The sequence below is a fragment of the Balaenoptera physalus genome, assembly GCF_965194825.1.
Source record: "Balaenoptera physalus genome assembly, chromosome: 6".
In the NCBI taxonomy this organism is placed as follows: Eukaryota; Metazoa; Chordata; class Mammalia; order Artiodactyla; family Balaenopteridae; genus Balaenoptera; species Balaenoptera physalus.
In genome coordinates, this window is record NC_138885.1 from 48,844,412 (window position 1) to 48,868,335 (window position 23,924).

At 35.5% G+C, this 23,924-nt stretch overlaps 1 long non-coding RNA gene across 1 annotated transcript in view; it reads right to left on the reverse strand.

The window, feature by feature from the left end:
* Positions 1 to 23,267, reverse strand: part of LOC309662481 — a 103,111-nt gene extending 79,844 nt beyond the window's left edge. The window contains exon 1 of the long non-coding RNA XR_014264726.1: positions 19,065 to 23,267. This is a non-coding gene — a long non-coding RNA (uncharacterized lncRNA). The remainder of the gene's footprint in view (positions 1 to 19,064) is intronic.
* Positions 23,268 to 23,924: the final 657 nt, after the last annotated feature.

A 23,924-nucleotide genomic window follows, 5' to 3' on the forward strand; every position in this document is an offset into this window, starting at 1 on the left:
GAGATGGAAAACACTTGGATTTTCTGGAACAAATATTAAATTTCCCAAAGGGATAAGAAGTTGTCAATTTTGCAAGGTGGGTGACAATTATCAGAAGTCCTTCCTCAGGGATTTTAACTTCAGTGGATAGCCTTCTATCCACTATGGTAGTTTTGAAAACAGAAGTTCTCCAGGAATAGGAGGTACAGGTACTTGTATTGGTGCTAACTTCAATTCCGATCTGGAGTCCCCTTTCCAGAATTTTCCACTTGCTCAAATTCTCCTTCCTCAAGTTTCAGTTGTTAATGCTGATCAGGATTATCTCAGGGTTCAGTTTTGTGTAACAGACTGTATGCAGAGATAACAAGATAGCTAGAGTTTTCATATCTGATGGGCCTTACTGCTTCAGCAGTCCGGATAGTGGAGCAACATTTTCCATCAGCTTGTCTGATACGTAGGGTCAAATACTGCATACCTCTAATGCAGGTTTTGACCCTTCCTCTGTCAGACATAGAAATGAGGACCGGCTAACTTGGGCTTCATTCATGGAAAACCAAAAGTCAAATGTATTAAATCTCAACTGTGTTTTCCTCAATTTGACCAGACATTGGCCTTTAACACCAAGTTTTATCAGTGCTTCTCAGACTTCAGTGTGTCTGAGACTCTCTGAAAACCTTATGATGCAGATTCTGATCCAGTAGGTCTGGAATTGTCGTGGGGTTCTGTATTTCTAACAACCTCCCAGGTGATGCTGATGTTGGTCCACAGACCACACTCTGAGAAATAAGAGACTCCAGAAACTTAGAAGTTCTCAGATTTTGGTGTGCCAAAGAACTTCCTGGCGAACTCATTTAAAATGCAGAGTCCCAAACTCCATGCCCAGAGGATCTCAGGTGGAGCCCAGGCATCAAGTTTTTGAAAAGCACTCCTGATGCTTAGGCTTCAGGGCATCAGCAGACCACTTGTTAAGTAAGACAAGTTCGGGATGAGCGGGATTCAACTTCGGGCAAGGCATCAGGCCAAGGTGCCATTCTTGGCTTTATGACTTACTAAGTCTGTGATCTGAGATAAGTAACATCTTTTAGGCATAGTTCCCAAGGCTTTAAAGTGGGTTTTGTATCATCTGCTCCATTGGCATCCTTGCATTGCTGGGAAGTTCCAGTGGGATCATATATGTTTATGAGCTGCACGACTGTAAGTTGTCTGACCACCCTCACCCTCTGTAATCATTTTCAGAGTCATTTGATACCGAGATGTCACCACCTTCTCCCTGATGTGGTGCCAGTCCCGCTTTTCCGTGCTTTGAAATATTCAGAGAGGATCACAGTAGAATGCTCTGAGGGAGTCCTGGAACCTCACCAGTAAGCCTCAGATGCTGAGAAACGCAGCAGAGCATTTACGTAGGAGAGTCAGCAGAGAGACAGCTCCACCTGCGTCTGTTAGAGTTGGCTATCGTTCGGGTCAGGAATAATTGCAGAGGCAAATTTGAATCTATAAAGCCCCAATCTCCTAAGAGATCACTTTTCTCTTCACACTCCAATAATACCTTTATGTTCTTTTATCCTTGGAGCCTAAGCCTTTGGTTTAGAGACCTGTATGATGCAGTGACGATTTCTTTTTTCCTCCCTGATGAGTATAAAAGAGGATCAGTGACCTTTGGTGTGTGCATCAGACACGTCTCTGAGGCTAAAGTGATTGCCGGTGTTTTTGATCAGCTGAAAACAATGCAAGTGTCAAGTGATACTCTAGCTCTTCTATTTCTTCCATTTCACTGAACATCTATTCAATCTCGTAGTCCCATCAGCCAGCAGAAATATCCTCTCATCTTTCCGAGTGCATCCCCTTCCACTCCCAGCTCCCTCACATTCGACATCTGTTGTTTATTCAAGATGCAGGAAATTCCCTTTTGGGAGAGATCATAATTCAAAGACACATGAATGTACAATCCCTTGGAAATAAGTATCTGAGCCAATAGAAAATCCAAAGTATTGACTTTAAAAATAAAAATTAAGTGAAATTGAATATGTAAAAATGCTTAAAAAAGTATCTGAATCCACATTCATGCCAAAAGATGGATAAACACACATATACACATATATGCACAAACAAATTTTAACCCTTCATAACTCAAAAGAATTTCATATGCAAAACTTGCACTGAACCAACAAGGACCTACTATATAGCATAGGGAACTCTGCTCAGTATTGTGCAACAACCTAAATGGGAAAAGAATTTGAAAAAGAATAGATACATGTATAACTGAATCACTTTGCTGTACACCTGAAACTATCATGACATTGTTAATCAACTCTCCTCCAATGTAAAATCAAAACTTAAAAAAAAGTATTAGGGATATAATATACAACATGATAAATATAATTAATATAATTAATACTGTATGTTATAGATGAAAGTTTTTAAGAGAGTAAGAGTTCCTAAGAGTTCTCATCACAAAGAAAAACTTTTTTCTTCTATTTTTTCTTCTTTTTCTTTTTTCTTCTATTTTTTTCTTCTATTTCTTTAATTTTGTATCTACCTGAGATGATGGATGTTCACTAGACTTAGTGTGACAATCATTTCATGAGGTATGTAAGCCAAGTCATTACGCTGTACACCTTAAACTTGTACAGTGCTGTATGTTAATTATATCTTGATAAAACTGAAGAAAAAAAAAAAAACTTGCACTGAGCACAGTTGAGTTGGTGAGTCTCTGTGAGACTTGCAGAAAGAAAGATGATTCCTGGCAACCTGAGTACTGTGAAGGTCTCCAGGAAAGTTCTTCCCATTGTAAATGCTCACCACTCATCTGCCTGCACCCAACCCCACATATCTTCCCTAGAAGACTGATTCCTGAAATTTTAACATTAGACAGTCTTTGGACTTTCTTTGGAGTTAAAAAAGAAAAGACCATATGTTAAACTTTGTCATTTGAATAGAACTCCATGTGAGTAAATCTCCTTCTTTCAGATAGATTTCTGTATTTGTTTCCTGTTGTTACTGTAACAAATTACCACAAATTTAGCAGCTTAAAACAACACAAATTACTTACAGTTCTGGAAGACAGAAGATCAAACTGGGTTTCACTGGTCTAAAATCAAGGTTTTAGCAGGGCTGCATTTCTCCTGGAAGCTGTAGGGGAAAATTCATTCCCTTGCCTTGTCCAGCTTGTAGAGGTCACCCACATGCCTTGGCTTATGGCCCCTTCCTACATCTTCCCAGCCGATAGTATATCTTCAAACATCTCTTTCTTTCTCTGACCTCTGTTTTCACCTTCATATCTCCTTCTCTGACTCTTCTGTCTCCCTCTTCCATCTTTTAAGGACCGCTGTGATTACATTGAGCCAATCCACATAACCCAGGATAATCTCCTCATCTCAAGGTCCTTAATCACATCTGCAAAATCTGTTTTGCCATAGAAAGTAACATATTCGCAAGTTTCAGGGATCTGGACGTGAATATCTTTGGGAGTCCATTATTCTGCCTACCACTATATCTAGCAAATTACTCTAGAAAGAGGTTGACTTTGATAATAGAACACAGGTAGCAAAGGATTTAGGAGGCAGGACCTGGGTAAGAATGGGTCGACACCAAAGTAAAAATATTGAGCACCTGGGAAAGAGAAACTCAAATTAGGGAGAAAAGCCCTAACAAAAAAAAGATGAAAAGCGATGAAGGAAAATTTCACCTACTTCATAGTTTTGCTTTGTCTCTGCTACAAAATAAAAAATGTGTAGGTGGTAAGCACAAATATGCTTATGACTATATATACATATATGTATATACATAAATATGTATATACATATAAACATATTTGATGGGAATTATACTGGTTGTTTATTCATGGTGTTATATGGGTAATTTTTTCTTCTATTTTTCTGTAATTTCTCTTGAATCTACCTTCTAATAGTCTCTGCTCCTGCTGTGAACTGCCCTAGTCCAGGTTATATCTCTTCTCCCTGGGGTTACTACAGTAGCCTCTAAAATTGTCTCTTTATTTTTATGTTTGCTCCTTTAATCTCTTCCCCAAGCATCATCCAAAAATAGAATTCTAAACTGCATATCTGCCACCTTAGTCCCTGCTGCTTCTCCACCCTCAGCTTTTGGCTGGCTTTTCTCACACGCTCTGCTTCTGCCACACTGAACTTCCTGATGGTCCTTGAAACCAGACCGCCTGCTGTGTTCTCCCGGAGAACCCTGAATACCTCCCCTACTATTTCACGCTGTCCCGATTTTTCACTAAACTCTTATCTCCTTAAAAGCAGAGATTGTTATACCCAGGATTTGACATGATGCCCAGCATATAATAATTCTTAGCAAATGTGCTTAATAAATAATTAATGCACCACTTTTAAAATAAAAATACAGACAAGGTACTCCTTCCTCTCTTCTCAGAAGAACATAGAGTGTGCCCTTGCCAACATCTTGCCAACTACTCTTTCTAAGAGAGAACTTTATCCATGACAGCCCAATAGTCATTGGTCTACATCCTTTGGCTGAAAGTGATACACTTCAGAAAGCTAATCATTAAGACAGCAAAGAAATGACTAATTATATATGAACTCTGGTCACAGTGATAGGAAACATAGATATAAGCAAACACCAGAAAATCTACAGCATCTATAGCAAATCTAAGATAGTTTTGTTACTGTAGTGGCATTATGTGTAGTGAGCTTTCTATTTTTAAAATGATTTTTAATTTGGTTCATGCATCTCCTCTCAGAGAAAGTGCTTGCTATTATTTACAGTGAACTAACCAGACAGAGCATCACATACACACACACACACACACACACACACATACACGAAGACATACCCACACACAGTTCAACTCCGTCAAATAGTAGGGGTTCTTCTTACATGTCTCCAGACAATTAGTTATTTTATACACATTTGACAGATTTGATACTTCATTTGGTAGTCCAAAAATGGATTATTTCCTTTTGAAGATAAGCATCCTAACAGCAAATATCCAATAAATCCATTAACTATGACGTGGACATGTTTTTTATTCTATGACCTAGACCATCTGTCAGAAACTCTAGAGCAAGAGGAGGGGTAATGCCTCGTGATTCAGCTCAAGAAACAAAAGTTACCCTTACAGTTTTGTGTAACTCCCAAGCCAGCATAGTGGTGGGGATGGTGGTTTAGGGACACAGAGCTCAGGCAGTGACCAGAGTAACACTAAGGGGAAATGTTCACATATGAAATCTTTAGAAAATTTTCCTATTTTTTTTGTGCCATTATGTGATCCTAGGTTATGAGTAAAACAGATAAATCACAACCCCCAACTTTAGTGAGTTGGTGAGGAAGACAGATGCTATTTTCAGCACTCTCTCTCTTCACAGTACAGATGTTGATATCTTTTTCAGTCTAAAACTCAAGTTGTAGCATGTTACATAAGTATTGCAATGATAAAAAAGTAGCAACAGGGCTGTTTTCTGAAATGCTTCAGACACTGTATCATTCTGTAATTACAACCCATCTGGTGAATCATCTATCTTAATCTTGATATTTCTATCAATACTGCCCAATTAACAGTCATGACTGAGACTGGTGGCCACAGTCAACATTAACGGATCCTTGAACCTCTGTCATATCAATCCCTAGAGATCAATTTTGTTTATTTTCTAAGAATACAGAATGGTGTTTTGGCTAAGACATTTAAAGAATCTCTAATAAACAAGGGGGAAAAGGCAAGGAAAATTTAAAACAATGGCTAGATTTAGATCTTTTAAATTTCATAGATCACAATTTAGAAAATGCTATTTATTCTGTCATGTTAATAGCTAATAGAATTGCAGCATCAGGTTATATTTTCACAAATGGATAATACTAAATACATCTAATACTGCATTTTCCTTATATATAAAGTTGTAGCACTAAAGTATATCTTCAGTTTTTCTAAAGAAACTGTCAAGAAACTTCTCCATGCAAGGTGCAAGATAAGACTTTTAAAAGACAGAGGATCATAATATGTAGGAATTTAAAAAAATCATGCCTTGGTCTTGCCCTCAGTTATTCTACAAAGAGTACTGAACATGAACAAAAAGTTCCACCACACAAAGTTACAGAGGTGCAATAAAAACAAAATGAGGAGATGAGTATGGTGCACTGGGCCCTGTTAACACAGGAGGTGCTTAATAATAACAGTTTGGGGGACTTCCCTTCCCCTCGTGGCACAGTGGTTAAGAATCTGCCTGACAGGGGCTTCCCTGGTGGCGCAGTGGTTGAGAGTCTGCCTGCCAATGCAGGGGACACGGGTTCAAGCCCTTGTCTGGGAAGATCCCACATGCCGCGGAGCAACTAGGCCCGTGAGCCACAACTGCTGAGCCTGCGCATATGGAGCCTGTGCCCCTCAATAAGAGAGGCCGCAACGGTGAGAGGCCCGCGCACCGCGATGAAGAGTGGCCCTCACGTGCCACAACTAGAGAAAGCCCTCGCATACAAACGAAAACCCAACACAGCCAAAAAAATAAAGTAAAATAAATAAATAAGTCAGGAGCTCTTGAAAAAAAAAAAAAGAATCTGCCTGACAATGCAGGGGACACGGGTGCGAGCCCTGGTCTGGGAAGATTCCACATGCCGCGGAGCAACTAAACCGTGCACCACACTACTGAGCCTGCACGCCACAATTACTGAGCCCGTGCACCTAGAGCCCATGCTCCGCAACAAACAAAAGCCACCACAGTGAGAAGCCCACGCACCACAACAAAGTGCAGCCCCCACTCACCGCAAGTAGAGAGAAAGCCTGCGCACATCAATGAAGACCCAACGCAGCCAAAAATAAATAAATAAATAAATAAAATAATAATAACAGTTTGGTAATGATGTATAATAAAGTTAATCTCACTCAGAGTAACTTCTTTAACAGTGACAGCATTTTTGTAACCAGTGCCACCAAAATTCTTTAATAAATTTTTAGAGAATAAAGCACTTTTATAAAACTGTAACGGCCATGAAGAAACATATAGGGAATGGTTTTCAAACTTTAATTTTAAATAATGCTCTCTGTGTGAAATAGCCATGTGTTATCAGATCCCTTTGACACTTCAAACATTCCTGCTTAGATTAAGTTCAAGGCTAGCCTACCTTGTGCTAAAATTCTTAGCTAAAAACAATAATCACAGTATTAAAAAGTATAGCTAAGAATTTTGGGGCAAAACAAGCAATTAAAAATTTAAAAGACAAGGTCTCTGTTTATGTCTGATTGCATTTATTTATTTAATAATTATCCTATCTGGATTTTTAATAGATAATAAGATGATTTGAAGTTAAGAATGGGATAATAAAAATACAAAAACAGACATTTATTTAAAAATAAATCAATTTCTTGCAATTGTTCAGATGTGAAAACTGAGCTTCACAGAAGTCCGCAAACTGCCTTTAATCACGCTGTTAGAAAATGATGCTTCCAGGATTTTGACCCATGTCCATCTTGACTCCATTTCCATGCTCCTAACTACCTTGCTGTACAGCCTTTGAATATAAGAAAACAAGTTAAAATAATGCTCTTCCACTACATTTCATTGCATTTGTTTACTGAAGAGGTCCCGCATGGCAGCTCATTGTGTCAAGTTGTGCCCAAAGTATACTCGATTTGGTTGACAGTTTACTTTTTTCCCACCTCATTCTTCCCTGGGACTGAATGTATTTGAGTTACAACCTCTAAGATAGCATAGTCTGTATTTCAAATTATTTTCAATGTATTTTCTCCTAATTGCACTTGCTACTCAGAATAAACTGAAAGGTTAACAGGAGATGCAGTACTATTCCTATACACAGAAAATTTAAATAACTCATCAAGGAACACATGTAAAACAGTGGAAAGAGCACCAGCTCTGACATAGATCCTCATCTGACTACTTTGGGCAAGTTTCCAAAATGGTCTGAGCCTCAGTTTCATCATCTATAAAATGGAGTTTGTATTACCTTTCCCACGGGGTGTGGTGAGGCTTTAATTAGAATATACAGATAAACCCTCCAACGGAATATCATCTAACAGATTTTCAATAAATTTTATTTTCTGTTGGTAATGACTGAGGACTAAGTTAAAATGTATGAAGAAATGAGGTCAGTAGATAAAATAATAAAGATCCCTTCTGCTCTGTCTCCAGGGTATGATGCTACTCACCATTGTGAATACAGATTAGAAGCTTAATTAAAATTGAAGAGTAAGATCAATATATTCTTGGGCTAAATGAAAAGAGAATCAATGTCTAACTAGATTTTTAATTATAAAAATGAATATATGCTTATGACAAAATGAAATCCAAAGATTAATAGGAATAAAATTAAAAGTCATCTGACTCAAAGCTACAACAACACTCCAGAAATAATTACTGCCGGATACATCTATACCCTTATACTTTCTATATTTTTTCTAAGCATTTTTATAACAAATAATCATATGGATATTAGTATTTATATGTAGCTATCTACATAAAACAGATTATAAATACATATTTATGTGAATACAACCACACACATACATAGAGACATGCACATATATGCATATATTTATATTAAATATAGCACATTCTTTATAACATCTTTGAACTACTCCATAATTCAGAATTTTTCTGCCATCTTTAAACCATTTGAGCTATTATAACAATACTGCAACAAACATAAATCTTTGCACATGTTTGAAGCTCTATCTCTAGAATACATCTTAGAAGTAGATTTCAGACAATTCATTCTTAATTGTGATAACTTTTACCAACTGTACTCCAAAAAGTTGTTTATCCCTCCAACAGTGTGTGAGTGGCTATTCACTCACAATCTCTCCATTACTGTTTAGTATTGGACAATTTGAGAAGAGAAAAATGTAATCTCACTCCATTACCTTAATCATTTGTAAAGATTGAAAATATTTTTTTTGCCTTTGTAAATCTTTTTCTGTGAACCACCATTAGCTCATTTTCATATTTTTTTTAATTTGTGAGAGATTTTGTATATAAAGAAAATAATCTTTTTAGCATTGCTGATAAATTAAAATCAACCTTTTAAAGCATTGCAATATTTTCTTACATTGTTCCTCATCTTTTGATTATGTTTATGAGGGTTTTGTTTTTCTTGACAATTTAAAACTATTTTTAAACAAATTTTATGTCATTTTATTAATGAATTTTGGACTCTGGTTCATTTGTATAAAGGCTTTTGCCACTCAAGATTATAAATTCACATAAAAATTTATTTTCATGCCTTTGTTTCAGTGTTTACATATACATATGAACTCCACCTGTGATTCCATTTTGGTGTATCTAATGATACAGAAATGTGGTTTAATTTTTTTCCCACTTGATACACAGTCCTCACAAAAAATTATTGAAGCTTTTCCCATTGATTTGAAATTGTTCATATTCTAAAGTCTCATATGCATTGGTGTATGTTTTTGAACTCTTTATTTTGTTTCATTAATTCGCCTTTGTATTTTTAGACCTATATTATACATGTTAGCTTTAAATGTGTCAAACACATTTAATTGTTCACATTACTTTTCTTTCATGAAACTTTTTTGGCTAATCTTATATTCTAAATGAATTTTGTTGAATACAAATAAAGTCTGATTGATAATTTTGAGAGACAATATGGCATATTTAGGGTCCCTGGGTTATTATTAGCTGTGTGAACATGAGAAAATTATTTAAATGCCCTGTGCCTCTGTTTTCTCATATATACAATGACCATAGTGCTTGTATTTTTTCATAATATTATTGTGAGGATTATGCAGAAACAAAAGCAAGTAAAATACTTAGCGTTATGCCTGGCATATGGTCAACATTATAAATTTTAGTGATTCTATCATTATTTATAATTTATAGAATAATTTAGAGAAAATTGGCATTTCTACAATATCACACTTTCTACAATTGAATGGGTTATATCCTTCCATTAGTTCAAAGGAAGGTTCCTTTTACATCATTTTCCAGGGCTTTAAATTTTCATGTATGTAGAAGCTGAATGGTTTTGTTCAGCTCGTTTTGAAGGAGTCTGTCTCTGCTATTAGTCATTATATTTTCTCATACATTAATTTTATTAGTTGACATTCAAATTATCCTACAGTTTACAATGATTCCTGGGTTTATTCTCTTGTGTCATATCATTTAAAATAATGATAAATTATTGATAAAATAATAATTATCCAATTTTTTGTGTTTTTTTCCCATCCCAACCTCTTTGTTTAGTTTTTAAATTTATATATTTCTTCTAATTACCTTGCCTTAAAATTAAACATGTCATTTAACACTAAGGATAACCTAACCTAATCTTTTCTAGTATTCATACTTATTTTCCTACTTGTCTAATTACATTCGCTAGTACTTTTAGAAAAGGATGAATAACTTTTATAATTTCATAACTTTTATACTTTCATAACTTTTATATTGCAAGTATGATAACTGACATCCTTCTATAGTGTCTAATTTAATGGTATTGCTTCTAATATTTCACCATTAAACACAATAGGAATTTTTAATTTGCAATGTATATTTTATAATATTAAGTGTATATCCATGACATACTAACATGAGTTTCTCTTACAAATAAATTCCAAAATGTATTAAATATATCTTGCATACTGTGTAAATATTAATATTTTTCTTCAGATCTGTCAGATCTATATAACAGATTTTTAAATATTAAATATTTATAATTCCATTCTACATAATTCTGCTTTCTTTAATGAGAGAAAATAAGAAGGAAAATGAAAATGAGAGAGAGAGAGAGAAAGAGTATGATAAGGAGGAGGATATATTTTATACATGAGTCTCGTTCTGTTAAATATATTAGTCACTAATCTGAGCAGCATGGTAATGCAATTAAATTGGGATTTTAAAAAATATGTTTCTTTCTGATGACTCCAAAATATACTATACTATGAATGCTCATCATAATTTAATGTTTATTTACTAATAGTTGTGGTATAGGTATTACACAAAGTATTAAATCTCAACATATTTCTCACTCAGAATTTTTTATTTAAAATTAGACAAAGGTAAAAAATTACAACAATTTACAGAACAACTCAGTGAAAGTGACTGGAATATAACAGAAAAGATCTTCTACAACTAAAGATATAAAGAAGGAACCTCAGCAAGATAGGTAGGAGGGGCAGAGTTGCAGTATATTCAAGACCCAGTCCCCCACGTGGGTGATCCACAAATGGTTTCGTTTTTCGTGCTAGAGAAACGAAACCATAGAGCATTTGGCTTTAAAGGCCAGCAGGACTTACTTTCAGGAGACCCAGTGGTCTGTCAGAAATAGAGACTCCTTTCTTAAAGGGTACACACATAATCTCACAAGCTCTGGGAACCAGGGCAGAAGTAGTAATTTGAAAGCAGTCTGGATCAGATGGGCAGGAACCAGACCTGGGATTTTCTGGATCCCTACTCCACCCACCAGATCCAGCACTAAACCCAGGGCCCGCCAGGGCTCTGCAGTCAGCCAACTTGTAACCTGGCCCCTCAAACCAGTGGCCAGAGCCTCTGCACAAGGCAAGACCTGGCAACCAACCAGACAGGGGACCAGCCAAGAATCCCAGACAGCATACAGTAGTCATCCCACCACAACAAAAGAACACACACACAGCCCACATAGGGGGCACCCATAGAAAATATAGTACTGGTGATGAGAGGGGAGTGTACTGCTAGGATGCATGGTACATCTCCTACAAAAAGCCGCTCATTCAGGGTTGGGAAACATTAGCAATGTACCAGCTACATAGAAATAAAAACAAAAAGCTAGACAAAATTAGGCAACAGAAGAACATGTTCCAAATGAGAGAACAAGATAAAAACCTGGAAGAAGAGCTAAGAGAAATGGAGACAGGCCATCTACCTAAGAAGGATTTCAAGGTAATGATTGTAAAGGTGATCAAAGAACTTAGGAGAAGAAGAGCAAGAAGTTAGAAGTTTTTAATAAAGAGTTAGAAAATATAATGAACAACCAAACAGAGATGAAGAATACAATAACTAAAATGAAAAAACACATTGGAAGGAATCAATAGTGGACTAAATGATACAGAGGAATGGATCATTGAGCTGGAAGACAGAGTAGTGGAAATCACTGAAGGTGAATACCAAAAAGAAAAAAGAATTAAAAGAAATAAGGACAATTTAAGAGACCACTATGACAACATTAAGCTATAATGCAAATGGATCCAAAGGAGAAGAGAGAGAGAAAGAGCCTGAGAACATATTTGAAGACATAATAACTGAAAACTTCCCTAACCTGGGAAAAATAAAACAAATATCCAAGTCCAGGAGGCACGGAGAGTCTCAAACAAGGTAAACCCAAAGAAGAACACACCAAGACATACTGTAATTAAAATAGGAAAAATTGAAGATAAAGAGAGAATATGAAAAGCAGCAAGGGCAAAGCAACAAGTTACATGCAAGGGAACTCTCATAAGGCTATCAGCTGACTTTTCGTCAGAAACCCTGCAGGCCAGAATGGAGTGGTATGATATATTTAAAGTGAAGAAAGAGAAAAACCTGCAACAAGTACTCTATTGGGCAAAGCTCTCATTCAGATTTGATGGAGAGCTCAAGTTTTACAGATAAGTAAAAGCTAAAAGAGTTCAGCACCACCAAACCAGCTTTACCAGCAATGTTAAAGAGACTTCTCCAAGCAAAAAATAAAAGGACACAACTAGAAACATGAAAATTGCAAAAGGAAAAAGCTCATCAGTAAAGGAAAATATACAGTAAAGATAGTAAATCTTCCACATACAAAGCTAGTAGAAAGGTTAAAAGACAAAAGTAGTAAAATCATTTATATCCACAACAAGCAGTTAAGGGATACACAAAACAATTCAATATATAATATGATGTCAAAAATAGTCATCATGAGGGGAGGAAAGTACAAACACAGGGTTGCTAAAATGTCTTTGAAATTAAGAGATTAGCAACTTAAAAGAATCAAGAATATATATAGATTGCTATATATAAATTTCATGGTAACCACAAAGCAAAAATCTATAATAGATGCACATGCAAAAAAGGGAAAGGATTCCAAACATAACACTAAAGGTATTCATCAAATCACAAGGAAAGAGAACAAAAGAAGAAAGAAACAAAAAAGAATAACAAAAACAACCTCCCCAAATTAACAAAATGGCAATAAGTATATACTTATCAATAATTAATTTAAATGTAAATGGACTAAATGCTCCAATCAAAAGACTTAGAGTGGATGAATGCATACAAAAAACAAGGCCTGTATATATGCTGCCTATGAGAGACTCACATCAGATATAAAGACACACAAAGACTGAAAGTGAGGATGGAAAAAGGTATTCACGCACAAACATGCAAGCAGAAATCAAGAGAAAGGCAGGATAGCAATACTTATATGAGAAAAAATAGACTTTCAAACAAAGACTGTTCCAAGAGACAAAGAAGAACATTACATAATGATCAAGGGATCAAGCCTAGAAGAAGTAATAATAATTGTAAATATATATTCAACCAACATAGGACCACCTAAATACAGAAAGCAAATATTAACAGACATATAGGGAGAAACTGACAGTAACACAATAATAGTAGGAGACTTTAACATCCCACTTACCTCAATGGACAGATCATTCAGATGGAGAATCAACAAGGAAACACTGGCCTTAAATAAAACATTAGATCAGATGAACTTAATAGATATATAGAGAACATTCCATCCGAAAGCAGTAGAATACACATTCTTTTCAAGTGCTCATTCTCCAGCATAGATCACGTGCTAGACTGACCACAAGACAAGCTCAGTAAGTTTAAGAAAACTGAAATCATATCAAGCATATATTGTGACTACAACGTATGACACTAGAAATCAACTATGAGAAAAAAACTGCAAAAAACCACACAAACAGGTGGAGGCTAAACAATATACTACTAAACAACCAATGGATCACTGAAGAGATCAAAGAAGAAATAAAAAAATACCAGTAAACAAATGAAAATGAAATCACAATGATCCAAAATGTATGGGAACAGCAAGAGCAATTCTAAGAGGGAAGTTTATAGCAATACAAGATTACCTCAGGAAACAAGAAAAACCTCAAATAAACAACCTAACTTTACAACTAAAAGGACAAGAAAAAGAAGACCAAAGAAAACTCAAAGTTAGTAGAAGGAAAAAAATCTTAAAGATCAGACCCAAAATAAACAAGATAAAGACTAAACAAAACAGGGCTACCCTGGTGGTACAGTGGTTAAGAATCCACCTGCCAATGCAGGGGAGACAGGTTTGAGCCCTGGTCCGGGAAGATACCACATGCTGCAGAGCAACTAAGCCCGTGTGCCACAACTACTGAGCCTGCATGCCACAACTACTGAAGCCCATGCACCTAGAGCCTGTGCTCCACAACAAGAGAAGCTACCACAATGAGAAGGCCGTGCACCGCAACGAAGAGTAACCCCCACTCACTGCAACTAGAGAAAGCCACACACAGCAACGAAGAACCAAAGCAGCCAACAATAAATAAATAAAATAAATTTTAAAAAGACTAAAAAAACAATAGAAAAGATCAATAAAACTCAGCGTTTGCTCTTTGAAAAGGAGCAAACTTGATAAACTTTTAGCCAGACTCATCAAGAAAAAAGAGGGCTCAAATCAATAAAATCAGAAATGAAAAAGGGGAAGTTACAACTGACACCACAGAAATAAAAAGTATCATAAGAGATTACTATGAACAATTATATACCAATAAAATGGACAACCTAGAAGAAATGGACAGATTCTTAGAAACGTACAATCTCCCAATACTGAACCAGGAAGAAATAGAAAGTATGAACAGACCGATTACCACTAATAAAACTGAATCAGTTAAAAAAAAAAACTCCCAACAAACAAAAGTCCAGGACCAGATGGCTTCATAGGTTAATTCTACCAAACGTTTAGAGAAGAGTTAAAATCTATTCTTTCAAACTATTTCTAAAAAATTGCAGAGGAAGGAATGCTTCTGAACTCATTCTATGAGGCCACCATCACCCTGATACAAAAACCAGACAAAGATATCACGAAAAAAGAAACTTACAGGCCAATATCACTGATGAACACAGATGAAAATCATCAACAGAATGTTAACAAACTGAATCCAACAGTATATTAAAAGGATCATATACCATGATCAAGTGGGATTTATCCTAGGGGTGAACGGATGGTTCAACATCTGCAAATCAATGTGACCACATTAACAAATTGAAGAAGAAAAACCATATGATCATCTCAACAGATGCAGAAAAAGCTTTTGACAAAGTTCAACATCCATTCATGATAAAAACTCTCCAGAAAGTGGGTATAGAGGTAACATACCTCAACATAATAAAGGCCACATATGATAAGCCCATAGCCAACGTCATACTCAACTATGAAAAGTTGAACACATTTCCTTCAAGATCAGGAACAAGACAAAGATGCCCAATCTCGCTACTTTTACTCAACATAGAAGTCCTAGCCACAACAATCAAACAAACAAACAAAAAAGAAATGAGAGGAATCCAAAATGAAAAGGAAGAAATAAAACTGTCGCTGTTTGCAGATGACATGATATTATATATAGAAAATCCCTAAAACATCACCAAAAAACTGTTAGAACTAATAAATCGATTAATGTGGCAGGATATAAAACTCTTATTCAAAAATGTGTTGTGTTTCTATACACTGATAATAAACTATCAGAAAGAGAAATTATGAAAACAGTCTCATTTACAATAGCATCAAAAAAGAATAAAATACCCAGGAATAAATTCAAACATCAAGGTGGAAGATGTGTATACTGAAAATTACAAGACATTAAGAAAATAAATTTAAAAGACACAACTCAATGGAAAAATATTCTATATTCATAGATTGGAAGAATTTATATTGTTAAAATGTCCATACTACCCAAAGCAATTTACAAATTCAATTCAATCCCTCTCAAAATTCCAATGGCATTTTTCACAGAAATAGAACAAATAATCCTAAGATTTGTATGGAACTTCAAAAGACCCTTAGTAGCCAAAGCAATCCTGAGAAAGAACAAAGCTGGAAACATCATGCTCCCTGATTTCAAATTCTATTACAAAGCCATAGTATTTAAAACAGTATGGTATAGGCATAAAATGCACACATAAATCAATGGAACAGACAGAGAGCCAGAAATAAATTCATGCATATTTGGTCAATTAATTTTTGACAAAGTAGCCAAAAATAAACAATGGGGAAAGGACAGTCTCTTCAATCAGTGATGTTGGGAAAGATAGCTTCATGCAAAAGAATGAAACCAGACTACTGTCTTACACTGTACACAAAATTTGTCTCAAAATGTATTAAAGGCTTGAATGTAAGACCTGAAAAAATAAAACTCCTTGAAGAAAACCTAGGCAATAAGCTCTCTGACATAGGTATTGGCAATGATTTTTTGCATTTTATTCCAAAAGTCAAAGCAACAAAAGAAAATACAAGCAAGTGGGACTACATAAAACTTAAAGCTTCTGCACAGCAAAAGAAAACATCAACAAAATAAAAAGGCAACCTACTGAATGGGAGAAAGTATTTGTAAATTATATATCTGGTAAGGAGCTAATACCCAAAATACACAAAGAACACATACAATTTAATAGCAAAAAACATACAATCTGATTTAAAAAGGGACAAAAGACTTGAATAGACAGTTTTCCAAACAAGACATACAGATGGCCAACAGATACATGAAAAGATGTTCAAAATCATTAATCAACAGGGAAACGCAAATCAAAACTACAGTGAGATATCACCTCACACCCGTTAGGATGGCTATTATCAAAACAACAAGAGATAAGAAGTGTTGGTGAGGATGTGAAAAAAGGGAACACTTGTGCACTGTTAGTGGGACTATAAATCGTGCAGACACTATGGAAAACAGTACAAAGTTTCCTGAAAAAATAAAAATAGAACTACCATATGATTCAGCAATTCCACTTCTAGGCATTTATCCAAATAAAACAAAAACACTAACAAAAAAAATGGATGCACCACCATGTTCACTGCAGAACTATTCATAATGTATGATATGGAAACTACCTAAGTATCCATTGATGGATGAATGGATAAAGAAATTGTGATACACACACGTGCAGGCACACACACACACAATGGAATATTATTCAGTTATAAAAAGAATGAAATCTTGCCATTTGAGACAGTTGGGTGGACTTTGAGGGCATTATGCTAAGTGAAATGTTTGACGGAGAAAAACAAATACCACATGATATTTCTTTTATGCAAAACAAAACAAAACAAAAAAGCTCATAGATACAAAGAGCAGATTGGTGGGGTTGGGGGGGTGGAAGAAATGGTGAAGAAGATCAAAAAGTTTTAAAAAATGTATTCAATGTCAGAAAAGAGAGAAAGAAAGCTAGGTATTTATCTTTAATCAGTGAGGAGTTATTGCAAGTATTGGTCTAGATAAATGGGATCACCAACGTTGTACAATTAATCAGTTAAAAGGCATAGAGTGACTTAGGTGGAGAATATTCTAAAGACAGGGATATAAGTTTAGCAAGTAAAATCGGCCATCATGTGGTCAAATTTTTTTTTAATTTTTAAATAAAAATAAAAAGATAAAGGCTCTAAAGTGTTGATTTTTGACTTAAAAGTTATGACTGACAATTTGGATGACTATCAACTTGAATTTATATTTTATTCCACTAATAGTATAAAGACAAGTACATTCTCTACTGTTTGACTTATTACAACAGTGTTGCTTTGAAGCTAGTCAGGTCTGTTTTAGTGATTTGTCAGCTATCTAGTGAAGGATTGCATAATCATTTTAAAATTTGAATTAAATTAAATTAAATTAAGGAATTTTTACTTTAAAAAGTGCATTAGAAGTCAAGCTACAAAGTGGGAGAATATATTTCAATACACACAGATGACAAAAGATCTGAATTTAGAATATATAAATAACTAAATTCAAATCAACAATAAAAAGCCAAAAGAACCCAACTTAAAAATGGGCTAAAGACCTGATAAAGGAGAGGATATTCAAATATCCAATAAACATAAGAATATGTGCTCAACTTTAACTGGTCATCAGAAACTACAAATTAAATGTGCACTGTGTCTTCTAGAGATTTGAGACTGTATTAACAAAACAAGAAACAGAATAAGAAATTTCATATATATGTAGACATTTCGTTTATGAAAGGTGACATTTCATTTATGAAAGGTGACATTTCAAATTAGTTTGAAAAGAAGAGACTATTCAGCACATGGTGTGGGGAAAATTGGCTATCCATTTAGAAAACATATATTTAGATCACTACCTCACATCATAAAGAAACTTAAATTCTTTTTTTTTTAAATTATTTTTTAAGTTTTTTAACATCTTTATTGGAGTATAATTGCTTTACAATGGTGTGTTAGTTTCTGCTTTATAACAAAGTGAATCAGTTATATATATATACATATGTCCCCATATCTCTTCCCTCTTGTGTCTCCCTCCCACCCTCCCTATCCCACCCTCCCTATCCCACCCCTCTAGGTGGTCACAAAGCACCGAGCTGATCTCCCTGTGCTATGCGGCTGCTTCCCACTAGCGAGCTATTTTATGAAGAAACTTAAATTCTTGACTGATTAAAGACCTAAGTGTAACATTAAAATTATTAAAAGAAAATATAGAAGAATATATTTTATTTTTCTACTGGGCAAAGTTTTCCTATATAAAGCAAAAAAAAAAGTATAAAAGAATAAATTTTAATAAATTTAACTAATTAAAAGTATAAAGCTTTCCTATGCAATACAAAGTGTAAAGACAAGTGATAGACTGGAAAGGAAAACATTACAATATATAATAGACAAAGAGATTTTATCAATAATATATAAAATTAATTTATAATCAGTAAGAAAAACACTGGTACAGAAACAGGCAAACACTAGAAATAATAAACAGGAAATGAAATGCAAATGACGTCTAAAAATATGAAAAGACACTCAAACTCATTAACGTTCAGAAATGCAAATTCAAACAACAATGAAATATGATTTGTTATAATTTGGGTAAAATTTAACAAATAAATGATAGCCCATATTGGTGATGATGTAAGGAAACAAGTACTCTCATAAACTCTTTTTTTTTTAACATCTTTATTGGAGTATAATTGCTTTACAGTGGTGTGTTAGTTTCTGCTGTATGACAAAGGGAATCAGCTATACATATACATATGTCCCCATGTCTCCTCCCTCTTGCATCTCCCTCCTGCCCTCCCTATCCCACCTAGGTGGATACAAAGCACCGAGCTGATCTCCCTGTGCTATGCGGCTGCTTCCCACTAGCTATTTATTTTACATTTGGTAGTGTATATATGTCCATGCCACTTGGTAGGAATATGATTGACACTTTGGCAACTTCAGTGTTTCAATTTCAATGGGAAAGATCAATAAAAAAATTTTGTCTGTATTTTAGCCCCAAGTTTCACTTCCTGGAATCTACCTTACAGAAACACTGACACATGTATATAAAAGTATACTATTGGTAATGCCAAAAAACTAGAACAAACTCACACACTTATTAATAAATCAGGATATAGCCTCATCATGGAATACCTTCTCTCCATTAAAAAGAATGATGTAGCCAGAAGACAAAAGGATATCCTTTTGTTCTATTTACTTTGGGTAGATACTATCTGCCAGATTTCTCCACTGTTAAAGTAATTACTGTTCCCTTTGCAATTAATAAATATCTTGTGGGGAGGTACTCTGAGACTATATGTATTCTGTTTCCCATCAAACTTTTACTCATTAAAAGTTTTGATTTTGAAAAAAAAATGATGTAGCAATATCTATTGAGACATGAGAGAGAGAGATGTGAAGTAATCTCCAAGACATATTGTTATAATCAAAGAGAAAGTTGTAAAGGAATAGTTTGCTGTGATGCCATTTATGACATTTTAAAAATCCCTAAGTTAAATGTGTGTGTTTCTATTAAAAAGGCCTGAAGAAATGCACTCCAAACTATTACCAGTAATTACTTTTGAGGAACTGGGGTAGGAGGAGTATCAGAAGTTAGAGAGAACTTGATTTTAAATTTCTTACTATTTGACTTGTTTATCTCTATCAGGTATTTCATATATTACATTTATAATTTAAAAAAGAACATACTTGCAGTTAGAAATTTGTAATTTACCAAATGATTAATGATAGAAAGAAAAGAATGCTAACATGCCAAGTCTGGTTGACCACAGTGTTGGTAACACCTACAGTCTTTGGAAAGATGGAATGTAGGCAACATTTGTGAGACAGTCTTCATAGTGTATACCTTAAAAATCCATTGACCTGAAGGCAACAAGAGGTGGAAGTGGATAAGATGCTGAGAGTAAGTGGAAGTAGAGGACATGAGGTCTTTAATATTATTCAAACCTCTGGTAGCAAATGAATGACCAGGGAGGTGAGAGCAAAGAGAATGCGTCCATACCTAGAAAACCAGGAGGTTTTGACAGGAAGAGGAAAGGTTCCAAATGCAGAGTCTACCAAATACAGGAATTTGGATTCCCAGCCTCAAGCTATAGAGAAGCCAGTATATGGAGCAGTTACAACTGACGTCAGGTACTGAGGTCCCAGATTTATTTTATCACCACATCTCCCCCCGGCATCTCCTCTTCAGCAGTTCTCTACAGAACTCCCCCACCGTAAACATCTCCTTCTCCTTTGCAGTTACTCACTCTGCCCACTTCTGCCTGTTAGAAGCAAAATGGAGTTGGCTAGAGAATGTCCTGGTACAAAACAGCAAGAACAGAAGAAAGTTCGTACCCATTTCTAGCTGACCACTGCTTCAGTCTCATAGTGCCCACCCCCAGTGTGGTGTTCTTACAGTGAAAGACCCAGTGAGCCAGGTCTCAAATAATGGCAGGCAGGCCATGATTGAAAGATATAAATTATCTTAACAACACTTATGAGAATTACCAGAGCTACTCCTGCTGAACATCCCCAAGGAGTCCTCCTAGATGCTTGTTATGGTAAACAATAAATAATAAACTGAGCTAAAAAGGAAAACAGTCTAATCTTCATGCTATTTCTGACCTTTATTTTGGAAACTAATTAGAAATATAAAAAGGATGAAATTTAGTTTCAAATATTATATAAAATTAAGAATCTGAAAAATTTATGTAATCACACATACACAGTATATTTGACCAACAACCATGACATTTGTTTGTTCTCCAGTTGAGACAACTAAATGAAAAACTCACCCTCCTGTGACCATCCTTGAAAACCAGCAGTAGCTTAATATAATCCTCCATGTTACGTCTTCATGAGCAAGGCCATTTTAATTCCCAAATTTGATCATGAGCAATATATAAATATTTCTGCACCAACCATGACTCTTTAGACACTTTTTAATTATCATAGTTAATTATAATAACTATGACCATCATCAATATCACCTTCAGTTCACAGCATTACATCAGCAGATGACAAATCCAGCCATCATGGAGGGCCATTCTTTGGACTCCAGTAAGTAAGAAGTATAGGGTAAGAAGCATTATACTGGAGACAATTTAATTAAAACCATAAAGATGACTCTATGCAAAGGACAAAGAAGCAGCACTTCTTACCAAATTTCTACCTAGTACCATTTAAATCAGTTATTTTTACCTCATATAATCTAATCTCTTTCTCTTTGTTTTTTGCACGTGTTCACTTTTTAACAATCATGACTGTGTGTCTCTGCAATTTAAATTGCATTTGGAACCAAAGCAAAGGAAACTGGCTAAGAGGTAGACACTACATATAGTAGGTGAGAGTTTAGGCACTGAAGTCAAACTGCCTAGTTTTGATCTCAGCTCTATCACTTGCTAGTTCAGAATCTTAAGAAAAGTTACTAAAACTCTAACTACCATCTAGGACATGGGGTTGATGCTGGAATTAAGTGAGCTGATTTGTGGGGAGAACTGAGTTAAATGCCTGGCATTAGACTGTTAGCCCATGGGAATAGAAGTGCTGTGTTACTCAGCGTGATCTTTTCAGTACCTAACATGTCTGACACAGAGAAGGTGCCCAGAAAGTATATAACATGTTGGAATGTTTTTGTGGAAACCCAGTTTGCTACATGTGCAGATTACTATATATGGACTGCAGATTACTTGCATCAGGAGTTGAAAATCAGCTTTCAAAACCAAATTCTAGATCTCAAAAACTGGGTCTTTTGAAACAATCATGTGAATAAATAAGGTTTTCCAACCCTAGAGACCCATACTCCAGTGTAATTAGCTTAAGCTTCCTTCTAAAGATCCCTATCTCTCTGATTCAAAGTTACATTTGGGGGCTGTAAGACTGAGTAAGGGAAAGAACTTGATTAGTGGTGTAGAGACGTGTCTTTTCCTAACTTGGTCAAATATCTCAAATCAACATTCCAGTTGAAAATCTCACATTTCATTGAAGCACCACTATCATTCGTTCTCAAATAGATATCAGACAATAATATCAAAGTCACGGATTTCATTATTTCATATAATTGAAATTTAGCTTTATATGCCTTGATTGGGCAACTATGAGATAGGATTATTCTGGATCCCAGTGACCTTTCAAAATTAGATGTGAAGAGGAATGCCCAACCTCAGGACAGTGTGCTGTGCTCTCTGAAAACCCAGGTAGGCCTCCTTAGGAAGCATGAGAGCACATTATGAAAATGAGGCTCAAGTAGACCCATGTTAAGGACAGATGAAAAATCCCTTGTGTAGATGACACTAAGGTAATACATTGGGATGCTTATTAATATAATTCCTGGAGCTTTAAGTTAGTCCCTTTGAGGAATTACTCCTAATGAACCTGTTAGCACCATTGTTGCTATTTACCCAGCTCAGATATTTTTTAACCAGACTGCTCCAGCCACGTAGCACTCTTCTTATGTCATAAAAGTGGAACCTCAAATACCACCTAGTATTCAAAACAGTCGCTCAGGATGCTGCAGCCCTGCCCTCACTGACTGACTTTCACCTGACCTAGATCCTGAACTTATCTCTGATTTATCATCACTTCTGCTCCTCCCGCCTCAATTTGGCATTCAGCAGTACTCTCCTCATGCACCTGGAGCTTACTCTGCAGCTAGCCCCTCTCTTTCTCCTGGACTGTGTTCCAAGGTAGAGACCCAAATCCATGGAATGAAACCCCCTCTCAAGGCAAGCAAGCCAAAACCTGATCCTACATAAAAAGAAGAAAAATTTTCAAAGCAGAATTTTTCAAATTTGAGCATTAAATGGATGCTATTCAAGGAAAATATTTATTTTCCTGAATCGTAACTTAAAGTATTTTTAAATAGAATGTGACTTTAAAAAGTACAGACATGAGGGTTTCCCTTGTGGCTCAGTGGTTAAGAATCCACCTGCCAATGCAGGGGACACGGGTTCGAGCCTTGGTCTGGAAAGATCCCACATGCCGTGGAGCAACTAAGCCCATGCATCACAACTACTGAGCCCGCAAGCTGCAACTACTGAAGCCCGCGGGCCTAGAGCCATGCTCCACAACAAGAGAAGCCACCACAATGAGAAGCCCGTGCACCACAACAAAGAGTAGCCCCCGCTCGCCACAACTAGAGAAAGCCCGTGTGCAGTAACGAAGGCCCAACGCAGCCAAAAATAATAAATAAATAAATTTATTAATTAATTAATTTTTTAAAAAAAGTACAGACATGAAATTAGGTATATGCTTCTTTTATACCTTTTTGTAACTATTCCTAAACATCTATAAAACCAAATTAAGTAGAAACTACAAAACAAATACAATTCAGATTAACAAAATTAATATAATGTGACTTAATATTCTTTGACTGAAAATAAATTTTTTGCTTTTGGTATGAATATAACACTGACTGCTTCAAGGCAGATTTTCTTGGGATCTTCCACAATCCTAATGCCATGTGATGATTCAATTCTATCATCCCCTCTTCCAGATTAAGTTATTATAAAACCTTTTGCATAGAGCACCATATG